Source organism: Crocuta crocuta, unplaced genomic scaffold (assembly GCF_008692635.1).
Source record: "Crocuta crocuta isolate KB4526 unplaced genomic scaffold, BGI_CrCroc_1.0 scaffold388, whole genome shotgun sequence".
NCBI lineage: Eukaryota > Metazoa > Chordata > Mammalia > Carnivora > Hyaenidae > Crocuta > Crocuta crocuta.
In genome coordinates, this window is record NW_027528867.1 from 2,274,361 (window position 1) to 2,293,909 (window position 19,549).

General features: G+C 37.8%; 1 long non-coding RNA gene across 3 annotated transcripts in view; it reads left to right on the forward strand.

Annotated features, from left to right (window-relative positions):
- The window catches only part of LOC144225189 (uncharacterized), a 158,234-nt gene that overhangs the window by 107,477 nt on the left and 31,208 nt on the right, over positions 1-19,549 (forward strand). For all 3 annotated transcript variants that reach the window (XR_013333228.1, XR_013333230.1, XR_013333229.1), the window contains exon 2: positions 15,504-15,630. This is a non-coding gene — a long non-coding RNA (uncharacterized LOC144225189). The remainder of the gene's footprint in view (positions 1-15,503; positions 15,631-19,549) is intronic.

Consider the following 19,549-nt stretch of genomic DNA (forward strand, 5'->3'; position numbering starts at 1 on the left):
ATTTCTATATGTGTTTGTTAGGGCAGCTCTAACAAAATACCAACAGACAGGGTAGCTTAAAACAGGGAATTATTTTTCACATTTCTTTTTTTTTTAAATGTTTGTTTATTTTTGAGACAGAGCATGAGCAGTGGGAGGTGGGGGGAGTAGAAAGAGAAGGTGGTAGAGGATCTGAAGTAGGCTCTGCACTGACAGCAGTGAGCCTGATGTGGGGCTCAAACTCATGAACCATGAGATCATGACTTGAGCCGAAGTCAGATGCTTAACCGACTAAGCCACCCAGGTCCCCCTATTTCTCACACTTATTGATGCTAAAAGTCTGAGATCAGGGTGCCAGTATAGTTTGGTGAGGGCCCTCTTTTGGGTTGCAGACTTCTCACTACATCGTCACATAGTAAAGGAATGAGCTAGCTCTCTGGGGTCTCATTTATAAGGACACTAATCCCATTCGTGAGGGCTCTGCCTCTAGAACCTTTAGAACCCAAAGGCTCCACTTCCTAATAGCATCACCTTGGATATTAGGTTTTCAACATATGAATTTGGGGGGCAGTTCACAAACTTTTGGATCATAGCAACATAATAATTTTAGAATTAGCTTATTGAGTGCTACAGTAAAGCCGATTGAGTTTTTGATTGTTATGATACTGAATCATATATATCAAATAATAAGGAATTGACAAAGAAAAAAGAAAAAAGCTAGGGGACTTAAGGTACCTGGTCTCAAGACTTCTTATGAAGCTACAGTAATCAAGGCAATGTGTTGATTTGGACAGATATACAAATCAATGATATAGAACAGTCTAAAAATAGTACCACACATAAATGATCAATTGATTTTCAACAAAGATGCCAAGGTAATTCAATGGAGAAATGATAGTTTTTTCAACAAGTGGTACTTGAACAGTTGGATACCTACATGCCAAAAAATGAACCCCAATCCATGCTTCACATACTACACAGACAACACCTCAAAATGAATCAGACTTAAATGTAAAACCTAATACAGTAAGACTTCTACAAGAAAAGATAGGAGAAAGTCTTTGTGACCTTAGATCAGCATAGATTTCCTGGCTAAGTCACAAAGTATGTAGCACAGAAGAAAAACTGACAAATTTGACTTGAAATTTAAAGATTTTTGCTTCTTTGAGAGAGAGTGCACATGAGTGGGGAACGGGCAGAGAGAGAGAGAATCTTAGGCAGGCTCCATGCCCAGTGCAGAATCTGATGCTAGAATTGTGAGATCATGACCTGAGCTGAAATCAAGAGTTAGACACTTAACTGACCAAACCACACAGGCACCCCTAAAGATTTTGCTCTTTAATATAAAATATTAATAAAATGAAAAGATAGATGGCAGATAAGCATATGTATATATAATCCAAATTAGTCATAAGGGAAATATAAAATCACAATGAGATACTAGTAGACATACCATTTAAAATTGTCATAATTTACAAAAACTGACACCAAGTATAGTGGGTGTTCAAAGCAACTAGAACTTTCATGTATTGCTTGCAAGAATATAAAATGGAATAATCATTTTAAAATTTTTTAATGTTTTTTTTTTTTTTAATTTCTGAGAGAGAGAGAGCATGAGCAAGGGAGGATCAGGGAAAGAGGAAGATACAGAATCTAAGGCAGGCTTCAGGCTCTGAGCTAGCTGTCAGCACAGAGCCCGACACGGGACTGGAACCCATGAACTGTGAGATCATGACCTGAGCTCAAGTCAAACACTAACCAACTGAGCTACCCAGGCGCCCCTGGAATAATCATTTTAGAAAGTAACGTATTATCAGTTGCCACAAATGATATACATCTAGCAGCTGCAAGCAACACACATGTGTTATATCACAGTTTCTATGAGTCAGGATTCTGGGCAGAGCTTTACTGGGTCCTGTGTTCAGGATCTGCATCAAACCTGCAGTCAATATGTCAGTCATGCTTGAGGTCTCATCTAAGGCTCAAACAGAAAAGGATCTGTTTTCAACCTCATGTTGTTGACAGGTCAACAGTGTTCCTAGTGGGCTATGAGATTGAGGGCCCAGTTCATTGCTGGCCCTTGGTTCTGTCACCTTCTTGCTCATGGACCATTCCATACAGCAACTTATTTTACCAGAAGCAAGAAGGAAGAGAATACATAGAAAAAGTCTGCTAGTAAGACAGCAATTATAATTTTATATAATATTATCATCAAAGTGACATCCTTATCCCCTTTCCTGTATTTTGTTGTTTAGAAGCAGATTCTGTCCACACTCACGGTAAGGATATTACACAAAGGCATAAATAGCAGGAGACTGGGATAAATGGTAACCATCTTAGAATCTGTCCACCACAGGCATCTTCTTAATAAAGTTATATGTTACATTTACCACATAACTGGGAAATTCCATGCTTAGGTATTTGCTCAAGAGAAAAGATCTATGTGTTCACAGAAAGATCTGCACATGAATATTTATAAAAGCTTTATTAAAAATTGTCCCAAACTAGAAACAACCCAAATATGCATCACCTGGTGAATGGATAACTAAAGTATGATATATCCGGGCTGTGGGACAATATTCCATAATAAAAAGGAACTACTGATAAACCTAATAACATGGATGAATCTCCAAAGCCTTATGCTTAGTGAAAGAAGCCAGACATAAAAGGAACGCTACATACTATATAATTCTGTTTATATTATATTCCATAAAAGGCAAAGCTGTAAGGGAAAAAAAACAAATCAGTGGTTCCTCATCTGGGGATTGGGAGAGGACTGACAACAAAGGAGGGGGAGCTTTTGGAAGGTAATAACATATAATTCTATATATTGATTTTGGTATTATGTATACAATATATACATTTGTCAAAACTCATAGGAATATACACCTAAAAAGGATGATTTTTACTATATGTATGATTACACCTCAGTAGGTCTGACTTAATAAGTCTTTAGTACTCAAGGATTTTTAAAAAAAGGAATAGAGTTTGAGGTTTGGCTAGTAGATAAATTCTGTTTTGCAAATCCTGAAAGTTAAAAACTTAAATGTTTGTCTTTTTTCTGAATGCTGATTTCTCTACTATGGCAAAAATGTCTCCTCATTTAATAGACTACTTATTGGGGTGCCTGGGTGGCTCAGTTGGTTAAGCATCTGGCTTCAGCTCAGGTCATGATCTCACAGTTTGTGGGTTTGAGCCCCGCGTCAGGCTGTGTACAGATAGCTAGCTCAGAGCGTGGGGCCTGTCTTCGGATTCTGTGTCTCCCTCTCTCTCTGACCCTCCCCTGCTCACGCTGTCTCTCTCTCTCTCTCTCAAAAATAAATAAAACATAAAAAACAATTTTAATAGTCCACTCATTGAACTGATAGAATATTCAACTCCTCATTTGTCTTGTAATTTTGAGTATTGAATACAAATGTATAAATCCATAAAACTTTCTGGAAAAAGACTTTAAAACCATCATTCTTAACATGTAAAACTCAAATGGTAATCAGTACTTCTACTTATGTCCTGGACAATACAAGATAATTTTTTTTATTATTATAGTTTATTGTCAAGTTGGTTTACATATAACACCCAGTGCTCATCCCAACAAGTGCCCTCCATGCCCATCACCCATTTTCCCCTCTCCCCCACCCCCATCAATCCTCAGTATTTAAGAGTCTCTTATGGTTTGGGGCGCCTGGGTGGTTCAGTTGGTTGGGCGTCCGACTTCGGCTCAGGTCATGATCTCGCGGTTCATGAGTTCGAGCCCCGCATCAGGCTCTGTGTTGACAACCAGCTCGGAGCCTGGAGCATGTTTCGGATTCTGTGTCTCCCTCTCTCTCTGGCCCTCCCCTACTCACGCTTGTGCTCGCTCTCTCGCTCTGTCTCTCTCAGAAATAAATAAAACATTTAAAAAAAAAAGTCTCTTATGGTTTGCCTCCCTCTCTCTCCCCAACTGTTTTTTCCCCTTCCCCTCCGTTAAGTTTCTCCTGTTCCACATATGAGTGAAAACATATAGAATCTGTCTTTCTCTGACTTATTTCACTTAGCATAACACCCTCAAGTTTTATTCACGTTGCTACAAATGGCCAGATTTCATTCTTTCCCATTGCCATATAGTATTCTATTGTATGTATAAACCAACATCTTGATTGATGGACATTTAGGCCGTTTCCATGATTTGGCTGTTGTTGAGAGTGCTGCTGTAAACATTGGGGTACATGTGCCCCTGTGCATCAGCACTCCCATATCCCTTGGGTAAATTTCTAGCACTGCTATTGCTGGGTCATAGGGGAGTTCTACTGTTAATTTTTTGAGGAACCTCCACACTGTTTACCTGAGAGGCTGCACTAGTTTGCATTCCCACCAGTGTAGGAGGAGGGTGCCCGTTTCTCCACATCCTCACCAGCATCTATAGTCTCCTGATTTGTTCATGTTAGCCACTCTGACTGACGTGAGGTGGTATCTCAGTGTGGCTTTGATTTGTATTTCCCTGATGGTTAGTGACATTCAGCATCATTTCATGTGTCTCTTGGTCATCTGGATGTCCTCTTTGGAGAAGTGTCTGTTCATATTTTCTGCCCATTTTTTCACTGGATTATTTCTTTTTCAGGTGTGGAGTTTGGTGAGTTCCTTATAGATTTTGGATATTAACCCTTTATCTGATATGTCATTTGCAACTATCTTTTCCCATTCCCTTGGCTGCCTATTAGTTTTGTGGATTGTTTCCTTTGCTGTGCAGAAGCTTTTAATCTTGATGAGTTCTAGCAGACTTTTGGTGGAGTCTGTTGAGTTTTCCATGTAGAGTATCATGTCGTCTGTGAAAAGTGAAAGTTTGACTTCATCTTTGCCAATTCTGATGCCTTTTATTTCATTTTGTTGTCTGATTGCTGATGCTAGGACTTCCAGCATTATGTTAAACAACAGTGTTGAGAGTGGACATCACTGTCGTGTTCCCGATTGCAGGGGAAATCTGTCAGTTTTTCCCCATTGAGGATGATATTCGCTGTGGGCTTTTCATAAATGGCTTTTTATGTTGTTTAAGTAAGTTCCTTCTATCCTGACTTTCTCGAGGGTTTTTATTAAGAAAGGATGCTGTATTTTCTCAAATGCTTTTTCTGCAACTATTGACAGGATCATATGGTTCGTGTGTTAATGTGATATATAACACTGATTTGTGAATATTGGACCAACCCTGCAATGCAGGAATGAATCCCACTTGATCATGGTGAATAATTCTTTTTATATGCTGTTGAATTTGACTTGCTAGTATCTTGTTGAGGATTTTTGCATCCATATTCATCAGGGTTATTGGTCTGTAGTTCTCTTTTTTTGTGGGGTCTCTGTCTGGTTTGGGAATCAAAGTGATGATGGCTTTGTAGAATGAGTCTGGAAGTTTTCCTTCCATTTGTTTTTTGGAACAGCATGCAAAGAATGAGTATTAACTCTGATTTAAATATGTGGTAGAATTCCCCAGGGAAGCCATCTGGTCCAGGGCTCTTATTTGTTGGGAGATTTTTGATAACTGATTCAATTTCTTTATTTTCTAGGTTGTCCAGTTTGTCGGCATATAATTTTTCATAGTATTCCCTGATAATTGCTTGTATTTCTGAGGGATTGGTTGTAATAAATCCATTTTCATTTGTGATTTTGTCTATTTGGGTGGTCTCCCTTTTCTTTTTGAGAAGCCTCACTAGAGGTTTATCAATTTTTTTTTTTCCAAAAAATCAACTCTTGGTTTCCTTGATTTGTTCAACTGTTTTTTGGGATTCTATATTGTTTATTTCTGCCCTGGTCTTTATTATTTCTGTTCTTCTGTTGGGTTTGGGGTGTTCTTGCTGCTCTCCTAGTTCCTTTAGATGTGCTGTTAGATTTTGTATTTGTACTTTTTATAGTTTCTTGAGATAGGCCTGGATTACAATGTATTTTCCTCTTAGGTCTGCCTTTGCTGATCCCAAAGAGTGTGGATTGTTGTTATTTCATTTTCATTTGTTTCCATATAGTTTTTAATTTCTTCTCTAATTGGCTGGGTGACCCATATGTTGTTTAGTAGGGTGTTCTTTAACCTCCATGCTTTTGGAGGTTTTCCAGAATTCTTCCTGTGGTTGATTTCAAGTTTCGTTGCATTGTGATCTGAAAGTGTGTATGGAATGAACTTAATTCTTTTATATTTATTGAGGGCTGCTTTGTGATCCATTATGAGGTCTATCTCGGAGAATGTATGATGTGCACTTGAGAAGAAAGTGAATCCCATAGCTTTGGGATGTAGAGTTCTAAATGTATCTGTCAAGTCTATCTGGTCCAATGTGTAATTCAAGTTCATTGTTTCTTTAGTGATTTTCTGTCTAGTTGATCTATCTGTTGCTCTAAGTGGAGCATTTAAGTCTCTTGCAGTTAGCACATTCTTATCAATAAGATTGCTTATGTTTGTGATTGTTTTATGTATTTGGGTGCTCCCGAATTCAGTGTGTAGACATTTATAATTGTTAGCTCTTCCTGATGGATAGACCTGTAATTATTATATAATGCCCTTCTTCATCTCTTGTTACTGCCTTTAAAGTGCAGTTTGTCCGATATAAGTATGGCTACTCCCACTTTCTTTTGACTTCCAGTAGCATGATAGATATTTCTCCATCCCCTCACTTTCAATCTGAAGGTGTCCTCCAGTGTAAAGTGAGTCTCTTGTACACAGCAAATAGATGGATCTTGTTTTTTTTCTTAAAAATCCATTCTGCAACCCTGTGTCCTTTGATTAGAGCATTTAGTCCATTTTCATTCAGTGTTATTATTGAAAAATATGGGTTTAGAGTCATTGTGTTCTCTGTAGGATTCATGCTTGTAGTGGTGTCTCTGGTACTTTGTGTTCCTTGAAACAATTCCCTCATAGAGTCCCCCTTAGGATCTCTTGTAGGGTTGATTTAGTGGTGATGAATCCCTTCAATTTTTGGTGGTTTGGGAAAACCTTTATCTCTCCTTCCATTCTGAAAGATAGTCTTGCTGGATAAAGGATTCTTGGCTGCATATTTTTCCTGTTCATCACATTGAAGATTTCCTGCCATTCCTTTCTGGCCTGCCAAGTTCAGTAGATAGGTCTGTTACTTGCCTGATGTGTCTACCTTTGTATGTTAATACCTGTTTATCCCTAGCTGCTTTCATAATTCTCTCTTCATCCTTATATTTTGCCAGTTTCACTATGATATGTCGTGCAGAAGATTGATTCAAATTATGTCTGAGGGGAGTTCACTGTACCTCTTGGATTTCAACGTCTCCTTCCTTCCCCAGATTGGGGAAGTTCTCAGCTATAATTTTCAAGCACCCCTTTAGCCCCTTTCTCTGTCTTCTTCTTTTGGAATTCCTATTCCATTTGATTGCATCATTCAGTTCTCAAATTCTCCTTTTGTGCTCCTGGATCAATTTATCTTTTTTTCTCAGCTTTCTCTTTTTCTGTAATTGTATCTTCTAATTCACTTATTCCCTTCTCTGCCTCTTCAATTCATGCAGTGGCTGCCTCCATTTTATTATGCACCTCATCCATAGCATTTTTTTAATTCATCGTAACTATTTTTAAGATCCATGATCTTTGCAGCAGTAATATCTCTGCTGTCTTCTATGCCTTTTTCAAGCCCAGCGATGAATTTTATGACTGTTGTTCTAAATTCTTGTTCAGTTAGCTTGCTTGTATCTGTTTTGATCAATTCTTTAGCTGTGACTTCTTCCTGGAATTTTTTTTGAGAGGAGTTCTTCCATTTCATTATTTGGTTAGCTTTCTGTCTCTTGGATGTTTTAAAGGTTTGTTATGTGTTCTGCACCTGTGAGTACTGCTATTTTAAGGAAGCCTCATGCACTGGTGGGGCCTGGCCTGTCAGGAAGTGTTCTTTTAAGGATGTCCCTTGGTCTCTCTTGATGTGACTTTGGTTATTTTATTTCCCTACTTGTAGTGATGTTTTGGACTCCACCATGTGTGCTTTGGTTTGTTTCTTGAAGTAGCCCTGGAAAGGAAAACAGACAACAGGGAACAAAAACATGCCAACGCACAAACAAATCAAACAAATAAGCAAACTGACAAGAATAATAATTAAAAATAAAACAAAAAACAAAGAACAGTCTAAAAGCATAAAACCAGAAATCTCAGCTACAAATACAGAGCAGGATGGAGCCAGTGATGATGGAAAAGCATATACAAAGAGAGAAATGACAGGGGTGGGGAGAAGGAGAAAATGAACACTGACCAGGCAGGGAAACTAAGAGGCTTAATCCAGAGAGAGAAAAAGGAGAATATGGTAGGAGGCGACAAAGAAATCAAGATAATGTTACCCAGAGAAACTGTATAGTCTGATTATTCCAGAGAGAGAGAGAGAGGAAGGTAAAGAACATACCATAAAGAGGAGGTGTCGAACATACTTCAGGAGACTGGATTAAATATGTTGTTTAAGCAAACCTATAATGGGAATAACCAGCCCAGAGGAGGGGAGACATAAGAATGAGAAAAGGAAGACTATATCTGAACAACAAGAAATGATCTAGAATTAATCACAGCAATGCAGCAGCGCTGGTCTTGGGGGAGGAGCCATCTGTTTCTCTAGCATCTACAGGCTCCCAGCAGCTCCCCAGGGCAGATGGGCATGGTTTGCTGTAGGTGGGTCCCACCTCCACTGGGGGTCCCACAGGCTGATCCCTGAGGCCCCACCTTTGTTGTTGTGGGGAGAAAAATGGTGACCCCCCCCAGTCCCTTCTCGAACCTGGTGTCCCAAATCACTCCTTTGGATCTGTTCTTACTGTGCCACCAGCACAGCCAAGGTGGGCCAAGGTGCCCCATTAATGTGCATTAATGATTCCACCTGAAACGCAGTTCCACGAGCCTGGCCCTTCATAGCAGAGGGTCAGTTCCTCCTGATGTCAACTGGGCCCTTGGAGTTCCGCCTGATGTGGAGGGAAGTTCTTTTGTTCCCCAGCATGGGGGATAGGAAAGGATCCTTGTCTGTCCCGGGCCGAGGTTTTTCTGTTCTCCAGATACAGTTTTACACTTCCCCAGCCTCTCTTTCTCTTCCCTCTGTCTCTCCACAGAAGGGACCCCCTCCCATATGCGCCTCCGTGTCCAGGCCCGTTTTTATCTCCTCCAGTTCGCACTCATGCTATGAGGCCGTCTTCCTAGTAGACTCCATCTCTTTTCCTCCCAGACTCTTCGAGTTCAGAGTCCTTTGACTTCAGCCCTTCTTTGTTTGAGAGATGTGAGCGGGAAGTACGGAGCCACTTGTTTCTCCGCCATCTTCTTCAAGATCTTTAAAAGTTTTTAACGCTATTTACTGTCTTCTAACCTGAATGCTAATGCTGAATATTTTAATTCCATCTATTTAGAAAAACTTAAGTTATTATTTTATACCAACAGTATTTACTTTTTTTTATTGAGATGCATTTGACATATAACACTTTATTAGTTTTAGGTATACAGCATAATGACTTGCTGTGATAATATTGCAATATGATTACTACAGTAAGTTTAGTTAACATCACCAGTTACAATTTTTCTTTTTTAAAATTTTTTATTTTTTATTTTTTAATTTCTTTCTGAGAGAGAGAGAGGGTGTGAACAGGGGAGGGTCAGAGAAAGAGGGAGACGCAGAATCTGAAACAGGCTTCAGGCTCTGAGCTAGCTGTCAGCACAGAGCCCGACGTGGGGCTTGAACCCACGAACCGTGAGATCATGACCTGATCCGAAGTCGGATGCTTAACCGACTGAGCCACCCAGACGCCCTACAATTTGTTTCTTAACAATGAGAACTTTTAACATTATCTTAGCAACTTTGAAAAACACAATATAATATTGTTAACTACTACTGGAAGTTTTTGACCACCTTCACTCATTTTATCGCATTGTCTGGCAGCCACAAATCTGTTCTCTGTATCTATACATTCAGTTTTTTTGTTTGACTTTTAGATTCTACATATAAGTGAGATCACACAGTATTTGTCTTTCTGTCTCTTTCACTTAACATAATATCTTCAGAGGTTCATCCGTGTTGTCACAAAGGGGAAGTCTTCCTTTTTTTTTTTTTTTTTAAATGAATAAATAACTTTCCATTGTGTTATGTGGGGGGGTGTACGTGTACACATGTATATATACCTATACTAAAATATATACTAAGTGATGGACATTTAGGTTCTTTCCATGTCTTAGCTGTTGTAAATAATGCTGCAGTAAACATGGGGTGCATATATCTCTTCAACATAGTGGTTTCTTTCCTCTAAATAAATACCCAGAAGTGGAATTGGTAGATGATATAGTTGTTCTATTTTTAATTCTTTGAATAAACTTTATACTATTTTCCATGGTGACTGCATCAGTTTATATTCCCACCAACAGTGTATAAGGGTTCCCTTTTCTCCACATCTTCTCCAATACTTATTTCTTGTCTTTGTGATGATACCCATTCTAACTGCTATGAGATGACATCTCATTGTGGTTTCCATTTGCATTTCTTTGATGATTACTGATGTTGAACATGTTTTCCTGTACCTGCTGGCCATCTGTGTTTTGGGGAAAAGGTTCAGTTCCTCTGTCTATTTAAATTCAGTTTATATTGTTTTTTTCCTTGAGTTATATGTGTTTTTCATATATTTTAGATATTAGGCTTTTTATCAGATAAGCAATTTCCAAACATTTTTTCCCATTCACTAGATTGCCTTTGTATTTTATTGGTTTCCTTTGCTGTAATGAAACTTTTTAGTTTTATTTAATCCCACTTGTTTATATTTGCTTTTTTGCCTTTTGGTGTCAAATTATATAAAAAATCATCAGCAAGATTGATCTCAAGGAAGAAGCTTACCTACTATGTTTTCTTCCTGGGAGTCTCATGGTTTTAGGTCTTACCCTCCGCTCTTTAATCCACTTTGAGTTGATTTTTATATATGGTGTGAGATAGTGGTTCAGTTTCATTCTTTTGCCTGTAGCTGTCCAGTTTTCCTAATACTATTTATTGAAGATCATGTCCTTTCTTCATTGTATATTCTTGCCTTCTTTATTATAAATTAGTTGACCATGATAAGCATGGATTTATTTCTGGGCTCTCTGTTTCATTGATCTATGTGTCTGTATTTCTGCCAACATCATACAGTTAGAATTACTAGATATTTGTAATATAGTTCAAATCAGGGAGCATGATGCCTCCAGGTCTATTCTTCTTTCTCAAGATTACTTTGACAACTTGGGGTCTTTTTCGATTCCATACAAAGTTTAGGGTTGTTCACTTTATTTCTGTGAAAAACCACTGGAATTTTGATAGAAATTGCATTGAATCTATAGATTGGTTTTAGTATGGACATTTTAACAATACTAATTCTTCCAGTCCATGAGCATGGCATATTTTTCTGTTCATTTTTGTCTCCCTTAATTCTTTCATCAATGTCTTACAGTTGTCATTGTACAGGTCTTTCACATCCTTGGTTAGATTTATTCCTGGGTATTTTATTCTTTTTGGTACCATCAAAAAGGGGATTTAAAAAATTTATCTTTCTGATAGTTCATTATTACTATATAGAACTACAGAAGAGTTCTGTGTATTGATTTTATATCCTGCAACTTTACTAAGTTGGTTTATTCTAACAGTTTTTAGGTGGAGTTTTTAGGGTATCCTATGTATAACATCATGGCATCTGCAGTAGTTTTCTTTCTTTCCAATTTGGATGCCTTTTATTTATTCCCTCCCCCCTTTTTTTCATAATTGTTCTGGCTGGGATTTCCAGTCCTATGTTGAATAAAAGCGAGTGGGTATCCTTGTGTTGTTGCTGATCTTAGAGAAAAATATTGTTTTTCATCATTAAATGTAACCATGAGCTTGTCATATATGGTCCTTACTATGGTAAGGTGCATTCCCTCTATACCCACTTTGTTGAGAGTTTTTATCATGAATGATGTTGAATTTTTTTTAAGTGCTTTTTCTCTATCTACTGAGATGATCTTACGATTCTTTCCCTTTTTTAAAATGTGGTGTATCATATTGATTGATTTATGGATATCGAACCATCTTTGCATTCCTGGAAAAAATTCCACTTGGTCATGGTGTATAATCTTTTTAATGTATTGTTGAATTTGGTTTGCTAATATTTTGTTAAGCATTTTGCATCTATGTTCATCAGCAATAGTGGCCTGTAATTTTCTTTTCTTGTGGTATCTTTGACTGGTTTTGTTATTAGGGTAATGCTGGCCTTATAAAATGAGTTTGGAACTATTTCTTCCGGGTTTTTATTTTTTTGCAGGGGGGAAGAATTTAAGAAGCAATGGTATTAATTCTTCTTTGAATATTTGGTAAAATGCACCAGTGAATCCATCTTGTCTCGGACTTTGGTTTGTTGGGAAGCTTTGTATTAGTAATCAAGTCTCTTTATTAGTAATATATCTGTTCAGTTTTTCTATTTTCATGATTCAGTGTTAGTATGTTGTTTATTTTTAGGAATTTATCCATTTCTTGTAAAATGTCCAACTTGTTGGTGTACAATTATTCATAGTAGTCTAATGATCCTTTGTATTTCTGTGGTAGCAGTCATAACATCTCTTTCATTTCTCATTTTATTTATCTGAGTGTAGCTAAAGGCTTCTCAGTTTTGACTTCCCAAAAAATAGTTCTTAGTTTCATTGATGTCTTCTATTACCTTTTAGTTTCTATTTATTTCCATTCTGATCTGTTACAGTCTGTCTTATACTAACTTTGGGTTTCATTTGTTCTTTCTCTAATTTGTTGACACACAGAGTTAGATTGTTTATTTTATATTTTTCTTGTTTCTTCAAGTAGACATATATTGCTAACAACTTCCCTCTTGGAACTGCTTTTGCTGCACTTCAGAAGTTTGTATAGATCATACTTCGATTTTCATGTATCTCAAGGAATATTTTGATTTTTCTTTTTTGATTTCTTCTTTGGCTGTGCCAGGTAATTGTGGCTCCCATCAATCCAGAAAGCCAAGTTTAAAGGTTGAGATTCCATGGGCTTCCTAGGGAATTTGAACCTAGACTGTAAATCCGTGAGAAGTCTGTTCCACTTCTGGATTACCCAAACGCTAAGGTTGTAGGGTTGTGTCTCTTGTGGTCTTAGCTTATTATGAACAGTGTCTCCTGTTAGGAGAAGCCCCCTGAGTTTTAATTTCTATACACCATTTCTCTTAATAATGATTACTTTTTTTTAAGTTTATTTATTTATTTTGAGAGAAAGAGAGAGTGCAAATGGGGGAGGGGCAGAGAGAGAGGGAGAAAGAGAATCCCAAACAGGCTCCACACTATCAGTACAGAGCCTGACATAGGGCTTGATCTCATGCCTATGAGATCATGACCTGAGCTGAAATTGAGAGTCAGACGTGTAACCAACTGAGCCACCTAGGTACCCCAATGATTTCTTTAAAAAATTTTTTAAAAATATTTTTTCATATTTGAGAGAGGGAGAGAGAAAGAGTGAGAGTCGCAGAGTGGCAGAGAGAGGGGAAGACACAAAATCTGAAGCAAGCTCCAGGCTCTGAGCTTTTAGAACAGAGCCCAACACAGGGCTCAAACCCACAAACTCTGACATCATGACCTGAGCCAAAGTTAGAAGCTTAACCGACTGTGCCACCCATGTGCCCCCCCAGTGATTTCTTAATATTATGAAATTCCTAGTTGTGATCAAATTCCTGTTTCTCTCAAATATAATTTTAAAAATAATGTGAATGAGCCTCCAAATGAATCCATATTGCCACTTTGTTTTTAATACAGTTTTTAGGTATCTTTTAGTGCATAGGTATTTTTCTATCCATCTTCTTCTAAGATTAATTGCAAATTGCTCTTCAAACAATTTATTTGATAAAGAACAGTTTGACCCAGAGAGTTTCCCACAGTCTACTTTTTGTTTATTGTATTCTGTGCTGTAGTTTGGTGTGTACCTTTGTTCTTCATATACCTTGTACATTAGTTTGCTCAGGCTGCCATAACAAACACCACAGACTAGCAGACTTAAACAGTAAATTTATTTCTTCACTGTTTTGGAGGCTAGAAAATCAAGATTGAGATGCTGGCAGGATTGGTTTCTTCTAAGGGCTTCTGTCCTTGACTTGCAGATGGCCTTCATCTTCCAGGGTCTTAACATGAACTTCACTCTGTAGGTTTTTGTGTCCTAATCTTTTTTTTTTTAAAGTTTGTTTATTTCAAGTAACTACTTAATACCATCCTTCAATTGGGGAATGCTACAAAGGGTTTCAAGTAGTACTTCTAAATTCCTAGACTATTTTTTATTGCAATTGGTTTTTTTCTATTAAAAATCAGTCATTTGCCTAGTGTAGTTTTTAATCCTGTACCACTAGACTTTTTCATTGATTTCTATTCTCTGTTACTATCTGCTGAAAAATATTTCTCCTTACTTTACAGGTTTGTGACTGAAAAAATTTTAGTGTTGTCTCCTAATTTTGTATCATTTGATCTGTACTCATTTAAGACCTGTCTTTCTATTAAAAAAAAAAAAAGCATAAAGATGAATGTGACTACCCTTTCCTTTATTCATTCTTTAATTTACTCAGTCATTCAAACATTAAATATAAATGTAGGATAGTAGGTGCTCTAATGATAAAACACATACATATAAATTGCCTCAAAGACATTATGTGAGCTACTATAAGGGGTCAGAAAAGGGTCTGGGAAGAAGTGATGAGATGTCATGGAATAAATGACATTAATTAAACTTTTAAATGTAGAGGGGAAAGTACAGGGTATGCTGGAAGGTGGGCTGGTTTTAGTGAAGTAGATTATCTGCAAATAAATACAATGGGAAAGGTACTGTGGAAAAAAATCTTGAGAGTTTTGAAAGCAAGTAATGAGTTAACAACTTAAGAATTTTACATATTATGGAGGTATTATATGCCTAATTTAATTAGGAACAAATTTTTGTCAAAAGGACAAACATACAACAAAAAAACCCACCTGTGATTTGAGTTTAGCAAGAATAACTGCTTCAGTGCTAGGGCCTCATTTTTATTAGTTCTCTGTATACTGCAATGAGTTCATCTCACTCACACTTCCAAATTAATGGATCTCCTTGAGCCGCACTTATGTATCCTGAAAAACGATCTGAAAGATGCAAGACAGTGAAATGAAGTTTTTTTTTTTTAAACTTAAATAAACTATAAGGGCTATCACTATTCACAAGGTAATGGGGAAGACCTAAAAAAATGTTTTACCATCAAATACTTCTGCTCCCATGGGCTGATCTTTAAAACCTAGGAAATAGTTTCCCCTTCTACCTGGCATTATGGTATAGCAAAAAGTGACTACAAGAATTCGTGCATTTATCTACTCTTCTTCTACCTGTGATAATGGTGGTTAAGCAACAGGATGAATTTGTTACAACCCTTATCCTAAGACTGAATCAGTACCATGTTATGTTCAGAGAAGTCTGCTGGGGAAATAAGACTCCTGTGTTAATTCAGACCTTTTAGGATATTTGCTAAGTGTTGGTAGTGCTGTATACCTTCTTTTGCAGGACTTTACTTGCATATATCTAAAAACTAAATTTGATTTTTGATTCCAGCTGAGATGGGAGTAACAGAGACCACACTTAAAAAAGACAAGACAAAATGCATGAAAGAATGGTTCTTGAGACTCTGAACATCCCACAGTGAAGGACGGTGATTGCTGAGAGATGAGAAACAAACAAGGTGAGCCCTATGATTATTCCATCTTACTGTCTTGAGAGAGTTTCTAGGTCACAATACAGGGTTTGGAACCTAGGTGGAACCCAGCCGACGCTGTGACTTAAGGGGATAAAGGGGTACCTGGGGAAACCAAGGCAGCCAGAATTTGTAGGACATAATACCAGAAAAGAGAGACCTCTGGAGATATTTACGGAGTTCCCCACAAGTATTCACAAAAGTACTGACCATAGCATGCATGTTAGGAAACTACCTGAGGCTGGGAAAGAACTAGCCCAAATGATAAGAGCGAGCAGCACCCGATGCTCACATAGATTGGTTAAAGTTCATGGGACAGTTAAGTAGAGTTCTCAGAAGGATTCTTTTCAGTAGTGGGGAATAATTAGCCCTCAACTAAATTGTGTTCTCATCATGCCCCACCAAATTTAAAAGCAAGACCCAGAGGAATCAAACTGTTTCCAAGTAACTGAAGTGCGTCACAGAACAAACTTGAAAATTATAGATATACAGAAATATCTATGAAAAAAGCCAATCACAATGAGTAGGATCCAATCAAAGAGACATGCAGAGGCAGGAAAACACAACTCGTACTAAGGAGAAAAATCACTCAATTGAACCGATGCAGAATTTATGTAGATGTTAAGATTAGAAGATGACAGTAAGGCAATTATTATAACTGTACTTTTTATGTTCATAAGTTAGGTAGAGACATGGAAGATATTTTTAAAAAGATTCAAATCAAATTTCTAGAAATGAAAACTGTAATGTAAGAGATTAAAAAACACACTGGATGAAATTAATGGCATATAAGAAGAGAGGATTAGTGGACTTGAAGACAAATAATTGGAAACTATGGAAAATGAAGCACACAGAGCAAAGAGTAACCCCTTGCCCTTTCTCCAGTCCCCTCCCCCCATGAAACCAGAACATCCTTAAGCTACAAGTTAACTTCAAATGGTCTAACACATACATAATTGGAGTTCCTGCAGGGGACAGGGGATGGAAGGGCAGGAATAAGAAAAATATATTTGGAGAAATAATGGCAATAGAATTTCCATTTTTGATCAGAAGTAATACCTGAGATCCAAGAAGCTCTACAAACCCCAAGCATAAGAAACATAAATAAAACTACACTATGGCACATCCTAATCAAAACATGATGTGGTAAAACTAGTGATAAAGAACAAAATCTTAAAAGGAACTACAGGGAAAAAATGTTTTAAAAAACAAGGATGATAGATTTCTTATTGGAAGCAATTCAGATGAAGCAACAGTGGAACATCTTTACAGTTTTGAGAAAACAAATCAATTCAGCTGAATACAACTCAGATTTGGACAACTATTCACTGTCAAAATTAGAACCATATAACAAGCCAAAAGTGGATACCCTATGATGGAATGTTACCTAGAGGCAATATGCTGAACTGCATTTTTAGGTCATTATCCTCAGAGAAGAGGGAACATCACCCACCAGTCATCGTCCATAGCTTTTACTAGCCCTCTCATACCAATATCAGCACTCTTATTTCCAGTACCATCACTGTTTTTCACTTTAAAATGGAGACAGCTCACAGAGCTATAGCCATCTAAAGTCTGTATCACTGATGAGTTCTTATATGCAGAGGCTATCATGGAAACACTCTACTCAAACCTTTTCTTTGTGCTAATTTTGTTTCTATTCATTTGTTCTCATGTCTCCTCCAGATATTTATTTTGTAAGTTACTAGAATAATAGTATTTTTAAGACTCTTCCTGTGTTTTGGGGTGGGAATATCCTCTTGTTACATCCCTTTGTGTGTATTCTTTCAGTTTTGTTTCACAGACAGTTCATTCACTCCATTCTCATTTTAGATGCTACAGCTCCTAACCTGTGTGTCTGCACCACCTCAAAACAGGCAGTAGCAGTGGGCAAAATGTCACAACCTATTCCATTTTCTTCCTCTATTCTCTAACCCCATTTAAACTGTTCACCTGTCAAGACATGGTAAAGCAGGACTATGTCTACTTTTGTAAACAAAAGCAAATTAAAGCCATCCTTTCTTCTGACCAAATTAATCACTAGAAGTTGGTCATTGAGACACTGAATGCAAGTGCTTGTACTACAATCTTGTATAGTTCTGAGCAGAATCTCCCTTAACGGCCTCTGGGTTCTCTGAGATATGTATGGACGGGGAAGCATCAGATATAAACATATGGCAAAGGTTTGATGGAACTGATTTATACAGTAGCATCCCCTAAATCCTCTGAATTAAAGCAAGAGTTAGAAAGCTGCAGTCCTGGGTGCCTGGGTGGCTTAGTTGATTAAGCTTCAGACTTTGGTTTAGGTCATGATCTCATGGTTTGTGGGTTTGAGCCTCGCATCAGGCTCTGTGCCGACAGCACAGAGTCTGGAGCCTGCTTCGGATTCTCTCTCTCTCTCTCTCTCTCTCTCTCTCTGTCTCTCTCTCCCTCTCCCTCTCTCTCCCTCTCCCTCTCCCTCTCTCTGCCCCTTTCCCACTGACACTCTGTCTCTGTCTCTCAAAAATAAATTAACATTAAAAAAAAAAAAAGCTGCAGTCCCAAGGGACCTACAGCAATAGAGACATGGAGAGTTAAAACTGACAAAAATAGTAGCAACAGATAGTGAGCACTCAGTATGTACCAAACAGTGTTCAGAACATTTTTGCATAGCGTATTTAATCTTTGCAACAACCTTCTGAAGTAGGTACCATTATCCTCCTTTTACAGTGGGAATAAATAACACAATCATGCTCACAGTTGTTGAGCCAGAATGAACCCCATTAGTCTGACTCCTTAGCCCACACTCTCAGCCGCTCCACCTTAGTGTCTCTCAGGAAATTGTGTGGGGGTAGGAAGGAGCAATGGACAAAAGCTAAAGACGTGATTACTGCCTTCTCCCCTCACTCATTACCTCCCTCTTAACATCCAGGATGTTACCCACTTTGCCTACCTTATAGATCATTATAATGAACAAGCAAGAAATAATTTTACAAAAGTATTTATCAAGTACCATGCAAATAACAGGTGTTATGGAAGGGGTCTAAAAGCCAGCAACATATAAGGGGGCTTAAGAAAGAGTAGTGCATGGGGAATAGGAAGACAAGGAAAAACAAGTGTCATAAGTTTTTAGTCTTCAAGAGGCAGAGAATATTTATTGGTGCCTTCCTCACTTGCTACTCTTAGTTGCTTCTTTGCACTCAGTTCTCAGCCCAGATCATCTTGGCCCCAGAGTAAAACTGTTCATCTGAAAATTCTCATTCCCATGTTAAGGGGGTCGTATAAATTGGATTACATAGCCTTTTTCTACATAGAATGAGAAATGAAGCAGTCATAAAGGATCAAGAACAAATTTACTTTTGCACCTGTAATTTTAAAACTAAAGATGCTCTACTGTGAGGAATCTAAAGTAATTGGCTAAGACATTCTTAAAAACATGTGCCTTTAATTTTAAAAAGGAAGAAAGAGGAAGGGAGGGAAGAAGGAAGGAAAGAAGGAAGGAAAACACACACCTTTGCTGTGAAGTAAAAAGTAATGGAAAGCTGCCTCTACTTTAATGGCCCTGAGAGTACTAATTTCTTTACAAGTTTTGCCAGAGCCTTGGCTGGTCCACCCTTAGCAGTAATGTGCATAGACTGAGTGAGCACGTGTGTCCTGCTGTAATTAAGGCTGCAGAGCAGAGCAGCAGGTGCAAACTTCTCATCCTTCAACTTGACTCTTAAACTGCTTGTGCTCTTGTAACTTAAAGTGTAAACTTGTTAAAAGTGAGATTTGGAAGGTCATTAGTCTATAACAGGAGCTAGGCACTACAGACATTTCTTGAAAGCAAAATTAGAAACAGCTACCTAACACATATCAACCATTTTAAGATGTTGCCTTTCACATTTTCTGGGGGGGGGGGGGACTTTTAAAAACACAGAGATTAATA